Below are 13,779 nucleotides of genomic sequence, written 5' to 3'. Positions count from 1 at the left end.
CACATGTTTTTAAAAAATTGAAAATTATTCACCAAAACACGTATTTCACCCCACAATAAAAGAGTTGTGGAGAGAAAACACAGACATTTAACCGAAATAATTAGATGTTTGTTGAATAATTTGAATTTACCAATAAAATTTGGTCATTATCACTTCTCACTTCAACATTTTTATTAAATAGATTACCAACAAAAGTGTTAAATTGGAAAACTCCATATTTAATATTGAACAAGTGTGAAGTGAATTATAAAATTCTCAAAGTTTTTGAATGTTTATGTTATATGATTAAGAATAATCTTCAAAAAGAGAAAATTAAACCTACACAAATCAAATGCATATTTGTAGGATATTCTTTAAATAAAAAATGATACATATATTATATCAAATTGATTAAAATAAAATAATGACATCAATGGATGTGACATTTTATGAAAATAATTTTCATTCAATGAGAAAATAAATGAAAAGATCGAAAGTCCTCGAAAAAATGATAATATATCATCATCTTGAGACGAAGATAATGAAGAGTTTGCATAATGATTTAGTGACTGAGTTACAAATTAATAAAAATCGAAATATGATCATTGTCTATATATTAGACATAATGATCAAAACAATTTCATTCCTACTCATATAAGTAGATGACATTTTAATGACTGAGTATGATATATTAGACATTACAGAAACCAAAATTTTAATTAATTAAAATTTTTCTATAAAAGATCTCGAAATTGTAAAAAAATAATTGTCTCAAAATCGAACATGATGCTGATGGTATTCATGTATGATGTAACCAAAAAAATATTAATATGGATACTTATAAGATACACCGATTCTAAATCTAAATCGTAGATCTTTGATTTGCAAAATTCATGCTTGGTCTTAAAATTGAACATAATACCGATGGTATTAATGTAATCAAAGGAAATATTATTATGGATGCTGGTAAGATTCATTGATTCAAATTCAAAATAAAAGACCTTAGAATTTAAAAAAAAAAATATTAGTCTCGAAATTACAAATGATACTGATAGTATTTATCGATAATGTTGGCCTAATGAGTAGTAAATCTACTAATATACCCATGGTTATGGGTATCAAATTACATAAAATAAAATTTGCATATTATGAACCTATGCTTAGGATATTAAAATGTATAAAACAAATTGTATAAATCTAATTATAACCCATTGAGGGGTATCAAACTCCGTAAAAAATGTTGATATCTATTTATGAATCCATTGAAAAATATTAAACTGCATGGAAAAATTGTAGAATTTAATTATGAACCCATTGAGGGTATCAAACTGCATACAAAAATTGCAAAAATATAATTGAACCCATTGAGAGTATCAAACTGCATAAAAAATTATAGAAATCTGTTAATGAACAGTGTAAGTCGAGGAGACATATTAAAATATGGTTATATCTAAATTAGAGCGAGCATAATATTTCATATAATGATGTATAACAACAATCTTAATTAACGAATGAATCATCTATAACTTATTGGAAAGTTGCACTCTATATTGTGAGGTATTTAAAACATATTTTCAAAAGTCTAGACTTTTTAATTTTTCGAGAATATGAGATAAGAGTTTTTTCTCCAAGATATTCATCTTGAAAGGGGAGTATTGAGATACGTATTTATCATATTTTATATATTGTGAGAAGCATCTATAACTGATCAATCTCAAGATTGATCAGTTATTTCTTAGATAGAAGTTGATGCCGAACAAATAGTTAGTCGAAACCCTAACTCAATTTGAACAAAAATTAACACGGTTTTTTAGCGATCAATGGTAAAAAAGAAAACGTGATCGAATTGATCATCTGTATCTACATGGAGGAGATTCAATTGTTCTCACATTAACGATTATTACTTTAATGAACTACTTCGAATGGAATAATAGTATTTGGCTTGGTTTTGATCTACTATTGAAAATGAAGACATGCTTCATCGACCGTTCTTGCCAGATTCTTGAGGACCTTAAAAGAAAAAATAATGCTTTGATGCAGCAGTAAGGACTTTAATAATGAACACATACAACAAAAAAAGAATAGGGTCCACTTTTATTAGGGGTGAGCATTGGGTGGATTTATCCGAAATCCAATCCAATCTGAATTCTAAATACTAATTCGGATTGGATTGAGATCGGATCGGATTGAGTTTGGATTGAATTAAATCGGATTGAATTAAGATTATCCAAATTATCCAGACTATCTAAATAAAAAAATATTTTTTAATATACTTTTCTTTAAATAAAGTTTCATCTCAATATAATATATATTTTAGTTATCATCACTTTGACAATGGTATTTTTTTTATAATTATATTTTATATTATTTTTTAAATTCAAATTTAATAATAATAAAAAAATCAATTTTAAAAAAAATATTGTTGACTAATTTCAAGTTGATATATAAATATTTTTTTTAGTTTGGATTATCCAAACCATTTTCAATTCAATCTGTATCCGATCCGTATTAATTATTAAAATAGTTTGGATTACGGATTGAATAAATTTAGTTTGGATTTAATACGGATCATACAAAACGGATTGGTTTTACCCATTTGGTCACTCCTAACTTTTATAGTATTGTACTTCACAGTAATTATGAGATGATATTAAAGCTCGATATAAAGGCAATAACAAACCAACCCAACTTGAGGAAGAATGTCTACACTATACAATCAATACTTCAATGATGAAGATGCACCATCGGAGATAACTAATGGATAATATAAAACAATTTAAAAGTTGCTCAAAAGATTGATAGATTAGAGACAAAATTTCTAAAACTTTGTCTTGAACATGGAACTCCAAAGGAAATAACATCGACTTCAAATTAGATTTTTTTTTAAAAAAAACTTGAGAGTTTCCAACATTTGAACATCTCCAGTCCAAAATTTTCTTCAATAGGTCCATCTTGAGGGGAGATATTGAGACATTATCTATTTAAGAACTATTTTATTTAATAGAATATTAGGATAGTTTTATACTTACTAATTAAGGTTGTTTCTTAAATTCATGTATATAAATCGATTTGGTCATTAATTCTCAAACACACAAATCGATACTAACATAATAAATCATTCTGTTGTTTCTTATTCTCTACTTTATATCTTTTTTAAATCTTCTTCGTTTGTGATCGATCTTCAACTAATGTACGCTTATTTTTCGCATAAGTTATCAACAATTAAGGAGTATAATCTTTTATCACTTATAAAGAATAAAGTGAAGTCGTTCTCCTATTAAGAGGTTGGTGACATCTTGACATGCTAGGTGCATTCACCAAAATGTTTTTTTATTGCTTTTCATTTTCATAATTTCTTTGTTATCGCCGTCTTTATTGCTTTTAATTTTCATGTGTTTGGTTTAAAAGTTATGGTGAGTAAGAGATTGGATTATGATTTCTAGATATAATTAAAGTTTAGATTGTATTACAAGTTAGATAATTAGGCTGGATTGGATTTTTTAAAATTGACTTTTAAACCCAAATTCAAGTACAATACAAGAGAACGTCATTTGTTTGTGTGATAAAGAAAAATTAACAATCTAACTTAGCCATTTGACAAAACATGTTCTGAATGTAGTCTGAAATTCAACTTATGTAAAAAAAAAATGTGGTAGTGTTCCTGAACAAGTTTTTGTGTACCAATGTTTTGTGTGCAATTTAAAATATGTTCTAATTATAATAGCAAATTGTATTTTTTTTTTTGTTCCTTTATGTAATTGCTGCTCTAATTATCATAATAAGCTGAATTTGAGTGATAATTTGGTTTAGTCTCATGTCGTCTCAAATCTTATAAGTTATTTTGTTCAGTTTCAAAATGCTACATTTTTTTCTAATATTGTGTGACGAAATCTGGTGCATACAGGCTACATTTTTTTTCTGATATTGTGTGATGAAATCTGGTGCATACATGTAGTTATTTAAAAGATTGATTTGGATACAATGTTAACATTGTTTTAAGTTCTAATTTATAATACTTGGTAAACTATTTTATAAATTTTTTTATGAAAATGATTGGTTATATATTTTGTTAATTAAAGTTCTTACTTATTTAAGCTCAAAATTTATGCTATGAAATATACTTGAACAATGTTGAAATTGAGTTCAATTATTGTCAATTTTAGATCTAAAATTGAGGGCATAGTTTTGAAGGATTCTTTCACCCTATTTGAAAGTTGATTGGAAGGCAAAATTTGATTAAAATTATCTAAAGTGTTGCAAAATATGAATATAGAGTTAGTTTTTCAATTTAGCAAAATATAAAAATTATGCGGTGAGACCTTCATATCTATCTTCATCTTTTCGTAGCAGAAGTATTTACCGGAACTGGGAAAATATGTTGGTCTAGCCGAAACAATTAGGGGCTTTCAATTAATTCTTTCCGGAGAATTAGATGGTCTTCCTGAACAGGCTTTTTATTTGGTAGGAAACATCGATGAAGCTACTGCGAAGGCTATTAAATTAGAAATGGAGAGTAATTTGAAGAAATGACTTTAAATCTTTGTGTACTGACCCCTAACCGAAGTGTTTGGAATTCCGAAGTGAACGAAATTATTTTATCTACTAACAGTGGCCAAATTGGCGTATTACCAAATCACGCCCCGATTGCCACAGCTGTAGATATAGGTATTTTGAGAATACGCCTTAAGATCAATGGTTAATGCTGGCTCTAATGGGTGGTTTTGCTAGAATAGGCAATAATGATGCGGAGAAGAGGAGTGATATTGATCCACAGGAAGCTCAAGAAACTCTTGAAATAGCAGAAGCTAATTTGAAGAAAGCTGAAGGCAAAAGACAAATAATTGAGGCAAATCTAACTCTCAGACAAGCTAGGACACGAGTAGAAGCTCTCAATGCAATTTCTCCGACGTTTTCCCAACCGAGCTATCCCGCTTTGATTATTTTATATATATATATATATATATATATATATATATATATATATATATATAAAATTGCTGTGTGATTATTATTGGAACCAATAAATAATAAAATTGAGGGAATATGTTGAATAAATTAACTAAAAGCTTGTTCGGTTTGGGTTATTTTAAAAACTTAAAGGGAGAAAAAAAAATTATGATTGGTGATCATTTTGAGAAGGTGATGATTATTTTTGATAAAAAAAACTTAAAGGGTATTAATATATATATATAAATAAAATAAAAAGTAATAATTTAAAATAAATAGTATTTTATTATTTTAGTTAATGATTTGAGTAATGTAATGGATAAAAAAGAGTGAAGTGATATTTGATTTTGTATAAGTTTTTTTTAAAATTTATATCGAACAAGGCCTTAGTTTAATTTTTATTATTTTTTTATTTCATATCTTTGCCTTTTATAGCTTTTTAGTAGTCATTTGGATCCGTTCCAAAAACATTTTTACCCACTTATAGCCTGTTGTAGAGATTCATAGCTATCTGATAATATGTTCTGGAATTCTATAAATATTTATTTTTTGCCTAATAAAATTTTTAATTTTTAAAATTTTTGAGTATATTAATTTTTTTTAATTCATTAACAGACTAATTACATGGGATTAAAAATAAAATTAATTAGTTCGGAAACAGTGTTGTATGGGATCCTAAATTAATTAAATGTCGAACAAAATAAATAAATAAAAGTCAAAAATAAATAAATAGAATATAATCGGTGATTAAATAAATAAAATAAATGATATAAAAATTAAATTAAAATAAAAATATATTTTGTGTTAATTTGGTTTGATATTTTTTTTAGAAAATAAAGTCATATAGATAAAAAAAAAAAAAGTAGTAAATCAAAATGACCTTAAGTTGAATTGGGACTCAGATCTAGTGTAGCCAAAAGCAATGAAGAGCGTGTAGTTGCCATCGGATCAATCTAATCTAACGGGCTAGATAGGAAGAGACAAGATTACGAATATATGTTTGATCCAGCGGCTAAGAAAAGAGGCACTTAAATGGACTCGTCCAAATTCCAACACTCTCAAAATGGACCCACTATCAATTGAAACTTTAGATCATTGTTTTGGGAAAGAATTAGAGAAGAAAATTCTTTAAATTGAAATCCTTCATTGGAGCCAAGCGAGCTGATTTGAAAATTTGAAATTCTCGGAGAAGTCCTCTAAACCATATTCTCCTTCGGCTAATAATTGCATTAGTTGCCCACAAAGGTAGTTAGTGGTAAGAGTCGTCTTAAAATATAAAAAATGTCACGGATTCGATTTTATCTAAAAACGTTTTAAGTTTAAGCATGAAACCATGATTGTGGTGTCATGCTAGTTCTCCTTTAATTCCAAAAAAAATATAAATAGTTGCCCAGTTGTCTAGGAGTTCTCACGAAGCGTTTGTAAGTCTCAATCCACGAAATATTACGAATTATGAACTCATATTGATTTTTAGCATATTTGAGTTTCTGTCATTTGTGTAATTTGATTTTGGTCGCGATATTTCATTATAAAGGCTGTTTGGTTGAACGACTCCGAGCATGCTTTGTGTCCCAGACCTGTTGTCTAGCCTCTCTAAGATTACTAGGTCTTCTGATGTCTCCCGAGCCTGGCTCAAACATCCACAGCAGAAAGATTTCATCCAATATAACCTCAAGCCTAGCTTAGGTCTTGTTTGCTTCCTATTTCCATTCCTTTAATTATTTTATATTATTAAATACTTCAAATAATTTTATAAAATTTCTACAAATATATGAAATGGTTTTAAATATTTTTCTTAATAATTATGCAACTTATTTTTATTTGAGGGCTCTTTGAGTTTATTTTTCGAATTTGACAAATTTTGTGTTAAAACTCAAACCAAATCAATTTTCCAATCAATCACTTCTCACCAATCACATCACTCATTTCATTAACAAAAATACTAAAATACTCTCTAATTTAAATTATTATTTTATATTTTATTTATATATATCAATACCTTTAAGTCTTTTTACTTAAAATAATCATTACCTCCTTAAAATCATCCCCATCATTCAATTTTTCTCTCTTTTCATTTTTTTTTTCGTTCTCTCTTTACATGATGTATTGAGCAGCTACCTGTAATAACACTTTGATATAATATATTATTTACATGTGGTGAATACATTTTTGAGACATGTAGAGGAGTTGTATGGAAGGTTTGTTGGCTTAGTACATGTTAGTAGGCAAAGTCTTGATTTATCCACTTACCATTAATGGTCAACCCTCCACTTTCCCAGCTTCTCGATGTAGTATCTCTCAGTCTCGCCTATGTTGCTCTTGACCATGTAGGGTACAAACTTGCTCCTTGCTGCTAATCTGGCTGATGAAATTGTTACCGCCATTATGTGAGAGGAGGGGGTTTGTATCACTCCCTTCTACTACGTATACTAAGGATTTCCTAATACTTTTTGTGATAAAATCTGATGCATACATATGGTTCTTTAGATTGATTTGGATACATGTTAACATTTTGTAAGTTCTCATTCTGTTACTAGATAAACTATTTTATGAAAATGATTGATTATATATTTTGTTAATTCAAAGTTCTTACTTTTTCAAAGCTCAAAATTTATGCTATGAAATATTCTAGAACAATGTTGGAATTGAGTTCAATTATTGTCAATTTATATCTAAAATTGTGGGGTAAGTTTTGAAGGATTCTTTCCCTTTTTGAAAGTTGATTAAAGGCAAAATTTGATTAAAATTATCTTAAAGTATCTAGCAAAATATGAATATCGTCATATTTATGTAATAGATTGACTAATAAATGCTTGAAAAATGATCCAAGTTAATATGGTTAATGTCCTATTGGACTTTATCAAACGATGACCTAAAATTGTCATTTTCTTTTTTTAAGGACATAAAATGTTTTAGGTATATTAACTCACTTTCTATATACTTTATCATGAGGAATGAAATGTAAATAAAAAGTGGATTTTTTATATAGATAGGTTTTGTTAAAAATAAATGCGGTGAAGGTGCCTGACCTTCAGATCTTCAGTCTGACGCTCTCCCAACTGAGATATCCCCGCTTTTGTTTAAATCAAATTTTGTGTATATTCATGTATATTACAATATCTGTATATCAAACACTACAAAAATAAGAAGGCATTTCTGAAAGAAAAAAAAAATAATTCGACGATTTTACCCACAAAATTTGAGACGGAATTAAAAAACGTCAAAAAAATTTAATATAACAAAGAAAAACCGTTGAAAAGAATTAAGAAAATTTTGCCATATCCATTTTCATATCTAATATAGAAGGTAAACATATGTCACAAAATATATGGAAATTTTCCTATGGTACTTTTGATTTGATGTACCTTCCAACGGATTTTAATTCCATTAGAATTCTTGATTAGTGTCAAATTTTTTTGACAAATATATCTACGAAATTGAGGAAGTTAATTTCCGTCCAAAAAGTTCCATCGCAAATACTATTTATATTTATAATTAACTCTCTTTTATTATCACCAAACCCACGTTTCAGCCTCTCCCTCCAAATTTATATTTATGAAATCAGGTTTTCCTTACATATGTATTTTGATTCCTTCTTTGTTTCTTCTCCTTCTTCACATATATTAGCAAACTAAATAAAAAAAATTGAAGAAATAGCAAGCAATAATGGCGAATCGAGATCCAGAGAATGGAGTAGGATTGAATAAGAACAGAGTAAGTAACTTCCTTGATTCATACGAGCGTCAATGGACGTCCTGGCTGGTACCGATGATCGTCGTAGCTAATATCGCTATGTTTATCGCCATCATGTTCATCAACAACTGTCCTAGTAACAATAAATATATCGAAGATGAACGGAACTTGTGTTGCTAGATTCCTCGGTAGGATTTCATTTCAACCTCTCAAAGAGAATCCTCTCTTCGGTCCTTCTTCTTCAGCGTACGTAAAACCTAACCTAGCTAATTGAAATTTGAAGTATAATTGTATTAGTTTCTCATACTTTTGAATACAAATTGGAGAAATTAGGAGGATTAGAATGGAGTAAGATAGTGAATGAACATCAACGGTGGAAATTGATTAGTTGTGTATGGTTACATGCTGGACTTATACATCTGTTTGCGAATATGTTAAGCCTTGTTGTCATTGGAATTCGACTTGAACAACCATTTAGATTCCGTTTGTTTTCTTTGATTTGTAATGAATTGATTAGTTTCTTGTGGAGTTTGTTTATGATTGTTTGTTTGATTTTGATGAACAGTTTGGATTGGAGGAATTTCTCTATTGTCTGGATTTGGTGGAAACATATTATCTTCATTGTTTATATAGAAGAATATTTCAGTTGGTGCTTCTGGAGCTTTGTTTGGTCTTCTTGGTGCTATGTTATCTGAACTTTTCACTAATTGGACTATTTCAGAAGGTTTTTTTTATGGACTTTTCACTTCTTGGTGCTATGTTATCTAAACTTTGTTTGTTTGGTCTTCGCCATTTCTTCTCCTTCTTCTTTGTTTTTTATGGAAACATAAGGTTTTTTATTTAGTTTTCTTATAAAGTAGAAATTTCTGGATTTTCTCTTTTCAGAAAGAAGAGGTAATTGTCATATTTTAGTTTTCTCTTCAATATGGTTCTCATTTACAGGTTCTCTTCATGGGATTCCTTATGGGTTGTGAAGGACACAATAGCTGTACCAGAATACAAGACCACATGGGGCTCAAAAACCTTCAAAAATCAAGTATTGGAACTAACTCCCAACTTTGTTTGCTCAATTCCGGGTAATACTGTTTTTGTTTATACATTAATTCACTACGCAGAGCTGCTTGCTTATTATATGAAAGAAATATACAATTACTGTTATGATCTTTTCATGCATCTCGACATCTCAATTAATATACACTTTCTTGTCAATAGAGATATATTGTATTGAACTTTATTCGATAAGAAAATTTAGTCATCCATGATGATACATTATGTTGTCCTAGTATTGACGTTTATTTATCAAACACATTTATCTCTTTTGTCATCATATTTGAGCATAAGTAACAACACAAAGGTCTAATATTACTGCAACATTAATTACATTGTGTCATCCTTCTGTACATAATCAATATTATCTTTTGATTCCTGAAAATGAAAACTAACTCACTCAATGGTCCTCAATATATATTTTATTCTGCAAGAGTACTTATTTCTATTGTCACCATATTACAAAATAGTGTGTTATATAAATTTTTTATTACTATATCAGGTACACTTTTATGACTGCATCTCAACTCTTTGCACTATTTTCTTGCTTTCTCTTTATTGAAATGAAAACTACATCACATGCATTAGTTTACTTTTTAATTTTTTGATTAGTCATTCTTTTCTAAATTTCTTTCATTGTTTTGACAATTATAATGCTGAATATTTTCAATCGATAAAGTGTGTGAGTACTACTAGGAAAAATTCATATTTTTTTTTTGTCATATATATAGGTGATGAATTTATCTTTCTTATTTATTTTTCAGTTTCCATATATATATATATATATATATATATATATATATATATATAATGAGATATTTCATGGTTAAACACTTATGTTTGATGAACTACTGGATCTAGGAAATCAAATTCATGGTTAGTCCGTCTATTTCCAAGTTTCTTTCATTGTTTTGAAATGATAATGCAAATTTGTCAATATTGTGAAGAATTGTTTGTTAAAAATTGTAGTATATCTATCACTTCTTTTATAACTCTTGATGAGATTCCTTGTTGATTTATAATCAATGATTTGTTGGTTTGCTTATAGTGTTTTACATAAACATATCAAGTTGAAATTTGTTTACAGGAAAATGTCATCTTAATCTGAAGATATATATTTTGGAATCAAATCCATCGGGCTTAAGTAAGTCGATATGTCATTTCCTTATAAGTACAATATTTTTGATTAATTCTGGATAAGGAAGGTCGCATATGATGCGAGAAAAAGTAACACAAAATAATTGTTCATTAACCAAGATAATTGGGAGATAATACAAATAATTTTTTTCGGTTTTGAATACAAGAAAAAAAAGTGATGAAAAGTGTTATTTATGAGTTCACTACTTAGTTAGAATATAAGACATTCATTTTTTTTGCAGGATTATATAATAGGCTTGCATAATTTTGTTTTTTCACAAGTTCCTCTAATGCATATTGATGGAAGTGATGAGAGTTGGAGTAAATGAGTTATAGATGACTACTAAAATGGGAGTAGAGCTCTAATGCATATGGATGAGAAGTGATGTTTCAGTTTTGTGTATTAATAGAAACTATTTAGTCACACATTTTGTTTCTAAGTGAATGGTTTTTTTATAGTAAATTTGTATTTACTACTTTTAAAATATAGTTAGTTATTTTTTAAATTCTTATTATTAAATACAGTTGATAATTAAGAAAAATATGTAATATAATATGATAAATAATTAGGAAAATAAATTTTTAAAGAAATATATTATTTTTCGACGAATATTCTATGGAATTATCACAAATTTTTTGACGGAATTAGCACGAATTTTCCGACGGATATTCCTACGGAATTAACTTGAACTTTCTGACGGATATTCATACGAAATTATCACGAAGTTTCCGACGAATATTCCTACAGAAAGTTTCCACAAAAATTTCTGACGAATTATGTATTCGTCGGAAGATTTACTGACGAGCGATATACCGACGTTTATTATAAAAATTGAAAATATGTCACTAACTATAAATTCATCAGAAATTATGTAGGAAATATACGTCACAAATGACACTTAACAATAATTTTGCGATAAGTCTTGGTCTATCAAATGCACCAATGTGATTAATAAATTATATGGATCCATTAAATAATAAAATGGAGTGAAAATGTTGAATCAAATTAACTATCGTTTTTTTTTTGTTTTATATTTCTGATCTTAATCTTTTATAGCATTTTTAACTAAATGTTTTCTTTATTAACAAAAAAAAAAACTTTACAATAGTCATTTGGATCCATTATAACAACATTTTCACCCACTTATAGTCTGTTGACTCGTAGATAGCTTGTAACTTGTTCTGAAGTACTTTACGAGGCAACATAATAAATACCAACACAAGAGGCAAAAATTTAGATGAACATTAGAGGAAGAACAAAATCAGTAGTTAAAAGACTTGTATTGAATTTTAATTTCCTTGACGAACAATATTACAATTACAATGAGGAGTATTTATATACGGAAAACAGTAAATGAAAGATTAACAATTTAATGTATGATGATGCTGGCCTTTTTTTAGTAGATGATTCACATGAGTCTCAAGTTGGTTGGAATTTAAGTGTTTGTTAACTAAAATAAAATTTGACGTTACTGAATCGTGTCCTCAACCGATCGAAGGAGCTGGAGCTGGATGCTCGAGACATAGATTATGAATACTATTGAACCATGAATCGCAAGGAGGCTTCAATAAAAAAAATTAAAAGTCGAGATTTATGGCTTGAGGTGAAATCTCATAAAGAAACAAATAACCTTGAAAATTGGTATGCATAAGGACATCAGTTTGGTACAGTAGGTGAAATAATGAGGCTGAAACATATATTTTTTTTTTTGTTACAACCCATCTATCTCGCATATTAAAATCAAAAGAAAATAATGTTTTAAGTCTATGAGAGTCTCGATCATCGATCATTTTAAGACATTAAAATAGTCAAAGGGGTACTAATCTCTAATTCAAATCTTAATTTTAAGATTGATTACATAGTTTTAATTTTAAATTCTAAACTAAAAAAATGAATAAGTCTAGGTATGTGTTCGGTTAGGGAAATTGGACTAAATGACCCTAAAGATATGGTTATTTGCGTCCATGGTCACTTATAATAATATTTGATCCGGTGACCACTTAATTTGTTTTGGACAAATTTACCCTTTTCGCGTAACACGAATAGAGTTCGCGTTTCGCGAAGTGAAACAGTACTGATATATATACTCAAATTTTTTCATTTCTCTCATTTTGTTTCTCTCTCAAGGTGTCCTCTCTCTCATTTTGTCGGCGGCGGCGTAAACTCCGGCGACGGCGTAAACTCCGGCGACGGCGACTACTATGACCTAAATCTACAAAGATAAGAAACCTCATCCCTGAATCTATGTTTATATAACAGATTTATGTTCTTATTTGTATTTCTTCATTCGAAACCCTAACCCTAACCCAAATGGTTTTATTTTCATGTTTCCAGTATCTTTATCTAAAAACCCTAAATGGTTGTATTTCCGGTTTGCATAACACCTTTTCCCTTTACCGTAGAATCTTCAAGTAAAACCTCTTTGCCTTTGTTAACCTGAATTGGACCTTCAGGTGTTAAAGTTGAATCAGCTGTCCCATCTTGGGCCGATTGGAGCGTTGTATCGATTGGAACGGACTTGTTCCCCGCCGAACCGGATGGTTCTTTTTCTTCAGTATTTCCCTCCTGAGCCGGAGGGGTGATGTTATCAGTTTTGGCCAGTCTCTTCGACCGAATGGATTTCACTTTGACCGGGTATCTCAACCTGATCAGCTGTCTTAAGACGACTTGACACATCGTCTTCGGTTTCCTTAACAATATTTTGGACTACGTCCACAATGACTTCTGAGGTATTTAAACCTACGTCGACCATTACCTCGTCGATGCTCTTGTTAGGAGACTTGGAGTTTTCAGAGTGAACACTAACATCTGCTGCCTTCTTTGATGTTGACTCGGTTTCTTGGCTCCCCGAGGGTTCGGGCTTGCCTTGGTGATGGAGAGTCGACATGGATGGGATGAACGGTGTTGATGGGAATACGCTGAAAGACGTCTCCGGTTCTCTTTGGCGAATGATCCGAGGAAAGAGTTTTCTCGGA

General features: G+C 29.3%; 2 pseudogenes; both read left to right on the top strand.

Annotated features, from left to right (window-relative positions):
* The first annotated feature begins 4,496 nt into the window (after nucleotides 1–4,496).
* On the top strand, nucleotides 4,497–5,883 carry LOC124927402 (annotated as a pseudogene).
* Nucleotides 5,884–8,542: 2,659 nt separating this feature from the next.
* Nucleotides 8,543–9,593, top strand: LOC124927392 (annotated as a pseudogene).
* The last annotated feature ends 4,186 nt before the right edge of the window (nucleotides 9,594–13,779 follow it).

Source organism: Impatiens glandulifera, chromosome 1 (genome assembly GCF_907164915.1).
Source record: "Impatiens glandulifera chromosome 1, dImpGla2.1, whole genome shotgun sequence".
Lineage (NCBI taxonomy): Eukaryota > Viridiplantae > Streptophyta > Magnoliopsida > Ericales > Balsaminaceae > Impatiens > Impatiens glandulifera.
Note: the sequence above shows the minus strand (reverse complement) of the source record. Positions and strands in the feature narration are given on the sequence as shown.